Source organism: Trichechus manatus, unplaced genomic scaffold (assembly GCF_000243295.1).
Source record: "Trichechus manatus latirostris isolate Lorelei unplaced genomic scaffold, TriManLat1.0 scaffold00006, whole genome shotgun sequence".
Lineage (NCBI taxonomy): Eukaryota > Metazoa > Chordata > Mammalia > Sirenia > Trichechidae > Trichechus > Trichechus manatus.
Window position 1 is genome coordinate 9,244,841 of NW_004443942.1, and position 14,993 is coordinate 9,259,833.

The following is a 14,993-nucleotide window of genomic DNA, read 5'->3' on the forward strand; positions in this document are numbered from 1 at the left end:
ATGTGTACTAACTGTTTAATGAGAAACTATTCTGTTCTGTAAAGCTTCATCTAAAGTACAAAAATAAAGAATTATCTATGTGAGATCAAATTGACAACAGTAACTCAAAAGGTTTGATGAGAAGCCTTGGGGGCAGTGAGTTGAAGGTAATGGTGAAGGAATAATTTGGAAAAGGATAGTGAGAATAGCAGCACAACTGGAAGAACATAATCGATGTCACTGAATTGTACATGTATAAATTTTTGAAATGGTGTATCTTTGGCTATGTAAATTTCACCAAAAAAGAAAAAAGGTCCACCAAGGTCAAGAAGGGAGAGTGTTGACATGTTGGGGTTTGTTAACCAATGTCATAAAGCAATATGCGTACTGACTGTGTAATGAGAAACTATTTGTTCTGTAAACCTTCACCTAAAGTACAATAAAAAAAAAAAATTTTTTTTTAAATTGACTCATCAAACAGAAACCTATATAAAGTTCAGAAACTGACGCTATCTGTGCCTCAGATGCACAGGAAGCTAAACTGAGCCAGGGAGTCCAAAGGGAAATTCAGGGCTTTACTGGGTAAGAAGCAAACTCAACACAAAGGCAGAGGAAACTCTATTACTAGTTAAGAGGATGCGTAGGGCTTATGGCCCTACATATTTTGTTACATAATCATTTTAAAAAACATCAAATAAAATAAATACATCACTATAAATGCTCTCTTATCCAGAACTATTGGAGCACAGAATTAAAAAAAACCAATAATATAGAATGCTAGTACTTGAAATAGTTATTTGAAAGGTCACAGAAATCCTCCCAACTTTCTTTAAAAGAGAACAAAATTAAACAGCTAACAAGAGAGTTAAATATTAACCACACACCTCACAATTGTCTTATGCTTTATTTTCATATACATTGTTTCATATACATTGTTTCATTTGAAAGTCAGTTTCTTCAAATGTCAGGGTGATTTTTAGTTCTCTTATCAGGTAGATTTTGTTTTTTTAAACTCAAATATTTCCCGAACAACTGTTGTATACAAAGCACTGTGCTACGCACCTTAAAGAATATAAACAAAATATAAACTGTTAACAAGCCACAGGGCCTAAGCTACAGCTTGCCGAATGAATGGGTGAATGGTTTTTCCTAGAATACTCTTCCCCTACCCAAGCATATGGCAACTTCCTACTCGTCCTTCAAGGCTCAGTTCAAACATTGCTTCCTATGAAGCCTTCCCTTTCCTGTACCCCATGGAATGCATTGCCCCCTCGTCTGTGTTCCTGTAGCATTCTATACAAAGCCTTATGAGGACGTTTGTCATGTTCTGGTTATTTATGTATCTGCTTGTCCCCACTGGACTGGGGCATCTTGAGAGATCAGAACTTACTTACCTTTGATTCCCCTGCATCTAGTATAGTGCTTAACACAAGGAGAGGTTCAGTTAGTGTTTGAATTAATTGAATAAGTCAGTTGCTTACAGACTAAGAGATAAGAGATACACTCAAAACTCAGAACCAATGACACTTAAAGAAAACTACTAACCTAGATGCAGTTCTGAGTTGTTTTTTCCTAGGCTGTGCTGAACGTGAGCCCCCACCAGAGGGTGCCATTTGGGAGGACAGTAAAGAAGCAAAAGGTCTGACCCATCCACCTGGGCTGAAACAAAATAGCCAGAATCGGGACAATACCTAGCACCCAGAGTAATCAGAAAGACCAAGGGGCAAGAAAGTGAAGTTGTCCTACGAAACAGACTGCCAAGCCTCAACTCCAAGGGCAGAGCAGGGTCTGTGAGTCATTTATGAGAATTGCCAAATGCCTTGTTGACCACAGAGCAGCGCTCTGTCAGAGACGCACTGTGGGCTTTGGGCAAGTTACCACCCCTTTCTTGGCCTCAAACATGCATGCGGGAGGACAGGGTCAGAAGCTGAGGGCCCTGTCAGTTCTGACACCCTAGGTGAATTTCCTCAAATTTCTTCTGACAGCCAAAGTCCTCCAACCAGCTCCACTAAGCACCCTCCTTCCCATATCAAGTAAGCAGATAGACGTCCATACCCTGAGAAACCACAGCCAATAGAAGGGAAGCCGTGGCAGTGTTGGGAGAGAAAGAGCAGGCATGATGAATGATCCCAGGGAATAGTTCCTGGGTTTAAACCACTGAGGACAGGACTCCAAGAAGGAAATCGCAAATGGCAACCAATCCAAGAAGAAACTCCCCCAAATCTAGGACTGTCAGGAACCTAGGACTCCAGCAGCCATAATGGACTGCCTCCAGAACACTCTAGAATAGCGGAGAGGAGGGGATTGTAACAACTGTTTCCAGTTAACTAACATGAAGGCAGGTTTAGAGACCACATGGGGGATCTAAAAATAACTGGGAGATGGTTATCTCTAGATAACTAGTCATCTAGATTCTAGAGACCATATAGAGCCACTTAGAAAGGGGGACACACCCAGTGATCGAGTTTGTAGAAATATGTTCCTTTTGGATGTCTTCCACAGGGACAAGGCAAACAGGCATATGCTATTGCCAGAATGGAGCAGCTCAGAGGAGTGTGTATGTGCGTGCACACATGTACATGTTGAATGCTTATTCTGTACCAGGAGCTGTGCTAGCCTTCAAAGGAAGAGTCATCAATGATGACCTAGCAAGTGCAATTCTAAAGGAGGCACTAACCTCTAGGGCAAGTCAACACCCACTTAGAGTGTAGACCACCGTTTGCCCAGAGAGAAGTGCCTTACCCAAAGTTACACAGCTAATTAATGGCACAACAAAGATTAGACCCTCAGTTCGATGTTCCTATCAGCTGGTTCTATGGCTCTCCCTTGATCCACTGAGCCAGCTGATGTGGCCATGCCCACAATGCCACAATAAGATTCAAAGGTAGTTTGTATTTTAATAACACCTAATCCAGGTCTGTGACAGGGATAAAGGGAAATTACAGCAGTCTTGCATTTTGCAGAAGGGCTAAAGCCTCTCCAGGAAGTCTACTGGCTGTGCCTGAATCCACGTTCTTATCTACACAAAGCACCTCAGCCAGCCTCACTTCGGCACTTCCTGCACCTGAATGAGACACAGGAAACAGCAAATCACATTTACCTGAGGTCTCTGGTAGTTACAGCATTCTACAAGTACTAGCCAGCCCAGTCAACTCAATCTATAGAAGTTTAATCAGTCTCTGCAAAAGTTATGCTGCCCTTGAAGAACAGAAAGATTTAGTAAAGACAGCCCAAAGAGATGGGGCAGGTTTAAATGCTATCTACATGTAACGGTAATGTGAGACATCACCTTCCCTTCCATAGTTTTAGGCATTGGTCACCCTTGCTAAGGAATTGCTTTGATAGAAGAGATAAGACCTTCAAAAAAGCAACACGGAGCCCAGAAGTTAGGGGCAAGAGTCTTTCAACAAGAGGACCCCCGACCCGCAAAAAAAAATTCACTGCATAGCCATTTTCAAATTAAATTACATAGGAATATTCAAGAATACATGTCTTTGCTAATATCCATTTAAAAATTGGAAACCTCCTTGTCCAGAAATAAAGACTAGTTAGATATAGTATATCCATATGAGAGAATGCCAGCTCCATGATGGTGAGAACTTACGCTGAAGACCCAGGGCTTGTTCAAACAGATCAACAAAATTACACCACGCAGCCATTAAAAATCATATCTAGTGTATGATTCAATTTACACGAAATCTCCATAATAGATAAATTAATAGGGATAGAATGTAAATTGGTGATTGCCAGAGGCTAGGGGTAAGGAAGAATGGGAAGAAACTGCTTAATGGGTAAGAGTTGTACTTTGAAATGATCGAAATGTTTTAAAACTAGATAGAGGTGGTGGTTGCACAATACCGTCAATGTACTAAAATGCTGCTGAATTATTTGTTTTAAAATGATTAGTTTTATGTTATATGAATTCCACCTCAATAAATTTTTTTAAATTATGTCTCAGAGGAAAACTTTGTGTTATGACACAACATTTGAGATACTTTTAAGTAAAAATGAAAAAAAAAAAAAAGTGCCGATTTGGAGTGAGGGATAATGTGCATATATGCCTGAGAAAAGAAAGACTGGCAGTGCATATATGCAGACAGTCGCAAAGAGAGGTTACCTCTGGATGGAGGAATTATTAAGTATAAATCTTACTTTAAATCTTTGTATTTTTCTTGTTATTTTCAAACTTTCTACAACCAAATATTATTATTCTTGTAATAAGAAAAAGACATACCTATTGTGTAAGTGCCAAATATAGACTTTTATATACACGGAGAGTGTAAGACCTCAATAATATTAAAATGCCTCCCAAAATCTAGTAGGAAATATGCTCTTAGCTATGATTATCTTGGGAAAGTAGGATTATGGGTGACTTATCTTCCTTTCGGAAACCCTGGTGGCACAGTGGTTAAGAGTTCGGCTGCTAACCAAAAGGTCAGCAGTTCGAATCCACCAGGCACTCCTTGGAAACCCTATGGGGCAATTTCTACCCTGTCCTATAGGGTCGCTATGAGTCGGAATCTACTTGCCGGCAAGGGGTTTGGTTTTGGGGTTTTTTTTTTAATTTTCTTCTTTGCTAATTCCTTAATTACATAAGCATGTATTGTTTCTATAACCAGAGAAAAAATATTGGGAAGAAAAAGAAGCATGAGGCTCTCACCCAGAAGCACAAGCAGCGCCCACTGCAAGAAGGGGAGTGTCAAGGCTGGGGATAGGAGGGGGCCCAAACCTCTGCCAAAGCTGGGAAGCCCCCTGTCTTTATACTTGATGACCGGCCACCAGCCACAGCACCCATTCATCCTTTCAAGCCTGGCTTCCCACTGACACTACTAGTTGATTCATCTCCAGTCTCTCCCCATACAGAGGGAATTGATGGAATTATTAATAAACATGACAACTGGAAAGAGAATTCAAAGCCCATCTTGTTTGTGTCCGATGACTTTAGGAAACCAAAAACATGTTTGTAAATGTTTAATGAAATTCCCAGAGCCAAGAAAACATGCCTACATGCTTGGATTATCTTTTTCCAGGCTTAGAAACCTACACGAGTGATGTCTGAGGGAGATGTCAGGCCAGTAGTAAATCAAGTTTGAAAAACTGGACCCGGGATAGTAACAGACCAAAGTAATGAAGCTGAATTGGCTCAGTGAAACCACTGTAGGATTGAAATCACCTTGATTAGAAAGGCAGGTGCAACCAAAGGCCCACTCAGTTGAAATCTCATCTGTGTTAATTAACGCCCCCGAGAATGAGAAGACTTCTTTATCAACGTACAGTTCCTGGCTCGGCCTCTCCCATAAAACCTGGCTCTTGTAATGGAAGGGTCAGAGGACTCCCCTCAGTTGCTGAGGAGTACTGCACCTGTGCGGGGGACGGGCACCTGTACCCCTGTGCAGTGCTCACCCCATGTTAAGCCCAGGGGAAGGAGCCCAGGTGATGCCAGTGGGTTTTCAGTGCTGAAACCTGGTGCCTCTGCAAAAACCACTGACTGACTGACCAGAAGACAAGCAACAGCAGGTCCCTACAAACCAGCAGGTCTTGTCCCCCTGACCCCATACGCTCCACACCCCCAGCCCTCCACTGTCCTCCCCAGGCAGTGTGTGTACACTTACGAACTCTCTCACCTGCGCAAATACTCATATTCTTAATCTCACACCCCCCATGGCTCCACCTCCAGTGCCCCTTGCTGTTAACTGGCTTCTCTCTCCACCTTGGGTCATGCTTCCTTTCAGTCCCCGTGGCCTCTTCACTCCTGGATGCCAACTCCTGTCCCCTTTTGTTCAGAATGCACAGACACTGGCACATCCCCTGCTCAGCCTCAAGTTCCACCAGCCCCAGAGAAGTGTGCTATAGTCCCCAAGTGTCTGGCACCCAGAGCAGGAGGCACGGGGCACCAAGCTGGGCCAAGCCTTCCTTGCAACAGGAAACAGGAGTGAGATAAGAAGCCACTGAAGATCTAGATTCCAAATTTCCCCATGTATTTATTCAAAAGTTTCCTGAGACCTGGGTGCCAGGCACTGTGGGAGAGAGGACCAGGCTCAGTACATGGGGGTTGGGGGCGGGGGGAGACAGAGGGAGAGGGGACATGCACTCCTTGCACCCCACAGAAACAAGCGCTGAGTGGGTACACAGAAGGGAGGGAAGAGTTTCCCTGGAAATCCAGTAAGGTTCCTCAAACTGCATGACTAACCCATGGGAAATGTCTAGCATACGGTCCCCAGTAATCAGTAGGTGCTAACTACTAACAGGCAACAGCAGGGTCCACAGAAGTCGGACAGGCAGCCCAAGGTGATACTCGCCCACTGGCCCCGGCTCAGCCACAGGAGAGGTGTTTAAATAATAAATAACGACAACAACAACGGTGTAACAGCTACACCCCACGGCTGAGGCCTCCCAGTGCCTCAGGGCAGAAACACTACCATGAGGGAACCTCACCTCAGCATATAGACAGAGGACACCAAAACAAACGGGGCTGGCCAGGGTGGGGAAGAAACTCCCACTTCAGTTACCCACCAACTCCTTGAACCTAAATTTGTCCTCAAACTTGAGGCTTCCTTTCATCACCTCAGTCCCCACCCTACCCACCACATCCCCAGTCTGTCCCCCTCAAGAAAAAAACCCACCCCTACAGGAAGGACACCACTGACTCTGCCCTCAGTGTAGGTGGTGGGGGGTCTCTGGCTGAAGAGCTTAATTTCTTTGAAACATATTCCCCCTCATTTTCTGCTACAGCTTTTTCTGAACCCCAAACACAAAGCCCTCGAGTGTTAGAAAAGTCAGGTCGAAGTGTCCTCGGTGAGGTCCCCGCACCGCCCCCATCCCCAGCTGGTTTCTCTGCCACTCACAGAGACGACTGAGGGTCCCAAAGGAATGAAAGGATCTCAGCAATTCAGTCAGGAAGGGCTACGGAAAGCCCCCAACCTGAACACCTGGAGGTGATCCTGATGCCAGGCGCTCTGCTCGGCTCATTGGAGAACAAGGCTCGGAGGGGGAAAGCAGCTGCTTCTCACTCCTGCCCTGGTCCCTTTGAGCTTCCCTCAGCTTCCAACCAGGCAGCCAAGAGCTCCAGAGAGTTTACAGTTACCGGCTACAGGCAACCGGAGAAGTGGCCCAGAAAAGAGGTCCTCCAGCCCCGCACCCGCCCCGGCCACACCTGAAGTGGGCACCCTGAGCTGTTGTTCCCTCTTCTCCCCAGGCAGGTTCTGCAGGACACCTGGAGGAGGCAGTGTGGACCCCCGCCCCACACCTCTGTCTCCAGCATCTCCCCTGGAATAGGGCATACATTGTTTCAACCCAGATCTGCCCTGGCATCATCAAAGTTAGAGAAAGGATTTTGGCAGAGCCAGGAATGTGGAAGGTCACAGCAGCCCACTGCAGTCTCCTGGAAGAGGGCAAAAGGCTACAGACTTTTGAGGCTACATATTTTTGAGTCGGATGGCCCTAAGATGAAATAGGGGCTCTGCCATTAAGTAGCTACTTAACTTGGACAAGTCATTCACCTCTCTGAGCCTGCTTTCTCTCCTATAAATTTCAGGTAGTAATACCTACCTCAGGAATCCTTGTAGCGCAGTGGTTAAAGCACTCAGCTGCTAAGCAAAAGGTCAGTGGTTCAAACCCACCAGCTGCTCCATAGGAGAAAGATGTGGCATATCAGGTTTGCTTTGATTTTGGTTTAATACCTACCTCGTTGGCTACTGTGAGATAATATGAGTAAAGCACCTGTCAAAGGGTCTGGCACACAGAGGACACTTAATATGTCTTTGGAGGGACCGACCAAAATGCACCAGGTAGAAGGTACCCTTCCAGCCTAGGGGGCTCGTCTTCCAGCACTATATCGGACAATATTCCACTCTGATCCATAGGGTTTTCATTGACTAATTAGGCACTCAAAATACAGAGGTCACAACAACGAACTCAAGCATAGTGATAATCATGAAGATGGCGCAGGACTAGGCAATGTTTCCTTCTGTTGTACATGGAGTTGCCAGGAGCCCGAGCTGACTCAAGGGCAACTAACAAGAAAGCGCCGACCCCAGACACCACTCACTCCAGAAGGGAAGTAAATGGGTAAAGAGTTGAGTAACTTCTGTATTGTCCTTTTTCCCAAAAGAGGAGGCAGCAGGGGAAGCAATAGGGCCCTGAGCCCCCAGCATGGCCTGCCCAGGGTCTCAGGCAAGGAGGCAGCCCTCTGGCTTTGGCAGACATGACAGACCTACATGGTAGATAAGTGCACAGGCTCTGGAGACAGACTGCCTGGGTTCAAGACCCATCTTTACCTCTTGCTGGCTATGTGACCCCAGGCAAGATACTTAACCTAAGTTTTCTCATCTCTAAATGGGCATGATTATAGTACCTACCTCATGAGATTGTTGTGAGATCGTCTCTATAAAGAACCTTTGAGGCAGCCCAATATGCAGTAAGTGCCCAATATTTGTGAACTGTGGCTATCATCTTCTCCGTGCAACAACCACTCCTAAGACAACCACAGTCCTCTCTCTCTGCAAACTCAAGTCCTGCCCGTGGTTATAGGCACCTTGCTGGTGTCCCTAGGCAGCCTCCCTTTAACCTCTGTTTTTAAGAATCTCTCATGCACCCCAGTCTGCCCCATGCCCAGGAGCAACATGAAAAAACACAGTGTCCAAGATGTAGGGCTTGGCCATTGGCACTTGGAAACTAGGTGGCACTGAGGGGGTTTCTGATCTAAGGCTGCACTGTCAGGGGCCACTCTCTGTAGTAAATCCCACCTTCTGCTTACACCAACTTGTGCCAAACCAGTCCAGGGAAACTGGTCCAAAAATCTCAGCTTCCCTTCCCTGGTCGTTCTAACACCAGCTGCTTGACACAACCCTTCTCACCACCAGCCCCTGAGGCTGGGTCAGTGGGTATCAGGCGCAAGTGCAAGGGTCCACACCACTCTGTGAGCTTCACCACCAGCCACCCGAGGCTGGGTCAACAGGTGCCAGCCGCAAGCTCAGAGTCCACCTGACTCCCTCTACTTCAGACCAGCTGGCCCATTACACCCTTTAGGTCTGATAATTCATTGCAACAGCTCACAAAACTGCCTACAAGGAAAAAGGATACAAACACAAAGGAGAGGTCCAGGAGGGGTTTTCAGCACAAAGCTTCAATGTCCCCAGGGGATGTGCTTTACCATCCCAAGAGCAGTAAAGGCACAACAGAAGCAACTATATACTTGCCACTCCCCAGGAGAATCAAAGAATGAACCCAAACCCAGGGAAAGGGGGTAATGAGGAGCAGAGGCAACCACTGTGACTCCTGGGGACAGTCACCCAGGTATCTCTTAGCTTCAGCCTCTCCACCTGTAGAACAGGCCTCCCCACTCGCTGGCCAGTGACCACGCATCACCAAAAGATAAGGCCTTGTGCACTGTGCAGTCCTCCTGGAGGAAGGTTACACTTCTCTGTGGCCGACTCACCTGGGCAGCTCTGCTCCTGGGATGGGATGGCAAAAAAAGCAAAGCAGAGAAGCAGGTCCCTGACTAAATGGCTGTACTTGGTACTTTCCAGATTTCAGCATCTTTTATTTTTAGAGGTAGGTGTTCCAATTCGGTTGAAGTAGCTACAGGTTCCTTGTACCTTGCTTAATTTAGGACTTTTTTTTTTTTTTTGGGTGGTGGGGCTGGAGTTAAATACAGCTTCTCCCAGCCACCCCCGGATTCTATGCCATAAATTTAACTCTGAAGAAACCTGTCTGCCCTACTTCATGATTCCAACTCTGGGATAAAAAACATTACCTGCTTTTGAATCAGACAGCCCTGGCAATGGAGCGCCCAGAGAGGCGTGCCCTAGGTCACAGGGCACTGGGCTGCAGTACCAGAGCCGTCATCAGCTGACTGGGGAGAAGGGATGAGAGGGGGACAAGTGGACCTACTTCATGGCCTAAATCTTGATGACTATTTCCCCTGCAGAGCCTGGAGAGTTATCTGTACAGCTGGTCGGAATGCCAGGGTGTGGCCACAGGTGTCCCATTCTAGCAGCCCTAATGCCTAGCAGCAGGTGCTCATGGAGATAGGGACAGCCTGGCATCTGATCAGCATTCAGACAAAAGAATTAAGTGCCTGTCCCTGCTCCCCAGCCTCCAGCCTCCTACCCTTGCTTCCTCCTTGAGCTGTACACAAGTCCCAGGAAATGGCCTTTTCCTTGTGCCCTAGAATGTCTGCAAGCTATTGGCACTGACTCAGATGCTCAAGGGTAAAAGCAAAGGGCTGCAGCCATAGCAGCAGCTAGGAGAGGTTTACCCTGCTTCCCATCAAGCGGACAAGATTCCCAGCAAAAAGCACGAGGACTGCAAGGGCAGGGCCTACCTGCTTCTGCTAATCACAGCGCCTAAAAATGGAGGGCCCAGCCAGGGGTGCCCTCTCTCACTAGGTGCTGCTGCAGCAGCAGAGCATTCATCAGATGCCTGGGGGAGGCCAGGGGTCTCTGAAGTGGGATGCACTCATCCTAGAGTGCTCAAGATGACCCACTGCAGTTCAGGAAGAAAATACTAGAAATCTACTTACGTTTACTTTATATTAGGTTAAATATGTGTGTGTCTTATAGGTACAGCAGTTTGAGTATATAATTCATTAAAAAAATACACATATTTGGGTGCGTGTTAATTTATGAGATACACAAAAAATCTGAAGACTCCTATCTTAAACCAGTCCCTCCTTTGTTGCTGTTTTTCCCCCTTTTTTTCTAAATTTTATTTACTGTGTTGTTGTAGAGAATACACACAGCAAAACATACACCAATTCAAGTTTCTACATGTACAATTTAATGACACTGATTACATTCAAGTTGTGCAACCATTCTCACGCTCCTTTTTGAGTTGTCCCTCCCTCCTTAACATAAATTCACTGCCCCCTAAGTTTCCTATCTAATCTTTAGCATTGCTGTCGTCACTTTGATCCCATACAGGTAGTTCTTAAAGGAACATAATGCTCAAGGCAGACCTTTTTCACTACTTAAGCTAAACTATTGTTTGGTTTTAAGACGACGTCAGAGGATTTTTTGGTTTAAGGTTTAAAGATTATCTGAGGGCAATAGTTAAGGGGCTCATCCACTCTTCCTGGCTCCAGAAAGTCTGGAATCCATGAGAATTGGACATTCTGTTCTGCATTTTCCCCTTTTTGATCAGAATTCTTCTACGGAATCTCTGATCAAAACGTTCAGTAATGGTATCCACACACCATCCAGTTCTTCTGGTCTCATGGCAAAGGAGGCAGTTGTTCATGGAGGCAATTAGCCACACATTCCATATCCTCTTCCTATTCCTGACTCCCCTTCTTCCTCTGTTGTTGCAAATAGAGACCAACTGTTGTGCCTTGGATGGCTGCTTACAGGCTTTTAAGACCCCAAGCACTTCACAATGAATTAGGAGGTAGAATAGAAGCACTAAACACATTATTAGCCATTTAACTGGGATGTTCCATGAAACCGTGACCCTAAACCTCCAAACTAAGGAACTAAATCCCATGAGGTGTTTGGTGGTATATAAGCAGCCTCAGCAGCTATTTTCACAGGTGTACAACTTATTGACAGCAATTACAATAATTGGCTGTATAACCTACCCTTAACAAATACATTTTTCCATCACCAGTAAGCCCCCTTTTCCCCTCCCTCCCTTCCCTGGTAACCACTAATAAATTTGGTCTGTACATTTGCCTTTTCTTGTCTTTTTATATAAGTGAGGTCATACAATATTTGTCCTTTTGTGATGGACTTATTTCACTCAGCATAATGTCTTCAAGCTCCAACCATATTGTGGCATGTATCAAGACTTCATTTCTCCTACTGACTGAGTAGTATTCCATTGTATACATATACCATATTTTGTTTATCCATTCATCTGTTGATGGGCATTTAGGTTGTTTCCTCCTTTTGGTTATTGTGAATAGTGCTGCAGTGAACATTGGTGTGCAAGTCTCTGTTTGAGTCTCTGCTTTCAAGTCTTTTGCGTATATACCTAGGAGTGGAACTGCTGGGTCATATGGTAGCTCTATTTTTAGTTTTTTCCTCATGATTTTTTTTGTATTATACCAACAACAATGATAACGACAATCGGGGAAAATAAACTCACAAAACCCATCACCTTAACCCGTCAGTGCCCGACCGCCACCGCTCTACTGCCAACTCATCTTTATAGTGCTCCTGTTCCTGGGGAAGTACGAGACAACTGTTAGTAGGGAGAAGCAGGGAGGAGGGAGAACGGCCACCCATCTCACTCCAGTCAAAGGCCCAGAGAAGGTAGGTTTGTGGCCTAGAGGTTAAGAGTTCAGCTTTGGAATCTGAGCTATCTGATTCCGCACAGGGCTTCCAACCGGTTCATTCTGGTTTGAACCCCTGCTGAGAATTTGCATTTCTAACAAGGTTCCAGGAAGTTATACATAAGAATCGCCTGTGGCTCTTGCTAAAATGTAGATTCTCATTCAGTATATCTGGGGTGGAAATGCAAATTCTCAGCAGGGAAGGAACCAGTTTGAAGCCCTGATTATTCCACACACCTGTGTGTGAGCAGTGGTGTCACCATTAACTTCTGTGGCAAATTAGTTTGCCTTGCTTGGCCTCAACTTTCTCATGTGTACAATAGCAGTGATAATAATGCCAGCGCCTACTTCACAGGGTGGCTGTGAGGAGTCTATGAGATAGTCAGCGTACAAGCACTTAGTGCAATGCCTGCCTGGCATATACTAGTTCGTTTAATAAAATAGGATTGAGGACATGCAAGAGACAGGGGAAGGAAATCTCCAGATGGAGCCAGAGGGAATGAGGACAGACTCAGGGGCAGGATCAGAGGTGAGTGTGTGTATGTGTGTGTGAGTGTGTGTGTGTGTTCATGCCACACAAAGTTATAAAATAAAAACCACCTCATGAGTTTTGTTTCACAAATACTCATAGAGCAACTACAATGTCAGGCACCTTGAGGAACATAGGTAGAAGTTGGGCAGAGAGTCCACCCTGGCGGAGCCCAATGCCAGGTGCCACCCTGTGAACCAGAAGCTCACCAGGGCGAAAGGGAGGGCCAGGTGAGCAAGGTGCAGGGACGTCTCTGGACTAGTCAGACACTGAAGGTGAAATTGGGAGCTTAAACCAGAGAGAGCCTGACAGAGATCCAGGGCCTCTAACAAAAGGTGCCGATCTCTCACAGTAACCCACACCATCCAGAATCCAAGAGGAGCCTTTGTTTCGGTTTCCCTAAATTTTCCACTCAGAAGTTGTTTTTTTTTAAACCTCTTCTTTCCAAAGCAAACTCCGGAGAAGGACTTTGTCATCTGAGACACCGGAGCAGAAACTCTACTCCCTACTTTTATTCCTTCTGTCAGCCCCGCCCTTGCTCTGGCCATGAGGGTTTATTTTACTGCTGCCTGGAGTGTCTGTCTGCATCAGGAATTCGGCCTCCCTTTGTGGCGTCAGCCATCTTCACTGAGTGATCCCACTGCATGAAGAGCTGCCCCAGCTTTGGGGCATCACAAAGTGGTAAAATGGCTTCCTGGTTCATCTACAAATGGGCTGCACATTAAATTACTTTTCGGAGACAGGGAGCCAGGCATCACGACCTCCTGGAAAGGCCATCAGTGACACAAGGCTATTGAAACCCTCTCAATCAGCACAAAATCGCTTATTCCAACAGAATCACTGAAATTATTCCAGGACACGCATGCTCTCCATGTGCTATTTTTTAAAATTTCCTACCTTGTTTTTTTTAAATTGGCTGTTAAACTTCAGCTCAACAACTCACCAAGTACATTATTAACTGGCAAACACTTTTGTGGCTTTGCTGTTTAAAGTTTAGAAAAGAACATTCCCGTTAGAGTGTAATTTCCCCAGCAACCCCCAGAACAACTCAGGGAGAATTCCATTAGGGTAAACCTCAACTAGCCCCCCAACATGGGATTATCCCAAACTGGCTTCTACTCTCCTATATCAGAGATACAAAAATCTGGATGCTTCAAATCTACCCTCTGCTGGGTATCTGAGGTCTGGGTAGTGCTGGTCAAGGACAAGCACTAAAGGGGCACTGAGGACATGACTCTCTGCCAGGCTGGGGAAGGAAAGTGAAAGAACAGGTCTGCTTATTGCCATGAGGCCCTCTACTCCCGAGGTGCACGCCCATCACGAGCAGTGAACTTTCCGCAGTGTGGGCACAAGTCACCTCTTGCCAGGGCCTCACTCGCACCCTGAATCCAGGAGACAGCAGCCCACCAGCTTTTACCTCTATTTTGCCTCCCTTATTAGCTGTTACCAACACATGGAGTCCTGGTGGCACAGTGGTTAAGAGCTCAGCTGCTAACCAAAAGGTCAGCAGTTCGAATCCACCAGCCACTCCTTGGAAACCCTCCGGGGCAGTTCTACTCTGTCTTATAGAGTCACTATGAGTTAGAATCTACTCAACGGCAATACATAGGTGCTCTCCAAACTTGGTCCCTTTGGTGTGACAGGCCAGGTGCCCAAAATAAGCTCCAGATAAGTGCCTGTTTGGTAATCTCCAGGTACCAGAGTGATCTGGGCACCGGCATTAGACACACAGACTTGCCAGCTTCCTGCCTTAACCTCACTCCTCACCAATTATCCTTAGTCTTGGACTCTGGACCTCCTACCCAGGAAGAGGCATCCATTCAAAGATGAGGAAGTCATTCCCTGACCAGCCCTCCCCAACCTCCCTTGGAGTGGAATGGGGACTCAGAGCTAATAGGAAAGGGGAAGAAAAAGATGAAAAGAGGAAGGGATGGAGGGAGGGAAAGGGAGAGGGATGGAAAGAGGGAAAGGGAAAGAGATAGAGAATGCACAAGAGCACAAGCAGGACAACAGAACCCCAACTCAGCCTCAGTCAAAACCAAAAGTCCAACCGAGTGCAGGCAGAGAATAGAGAGCTACTGGACTCTACCCACAGGAAGTCACTGGTGTCAAAAAAGGAGGGGCTATATCAAGAAGTTTGATAAACCACCTTGAAGTGGGGAGGCCTGATCAACAGAGAGACCTGCCTCCCTCTCGTCCCAGAAAAATGCAACA

At 46.0% G+C, this 14,993-nt stretch overlaps 1 protein-coding gene and 1 pseudogene across 2 annotated transcripts in view; both read right to left on the reverse strand.

Moving 5' to 3' along the window:
- The window catches only part of LOC105756531 (40S ribosomal protein S12 pseudogene), a 9,091-nt pseudogene extending 1,832 nt beyond the window's left edge, over positions 1 to 7,259 (reverse strand).
- Positions 1 to 14,993, reverse strand: part of PLEKHA7 (pleckstrin homology domain containing A7) — a 229,665-nt gene that overhangs the window by 175,519 nt on the left and 39,153 nt on the right. The window lies entirely within an intron of this gene.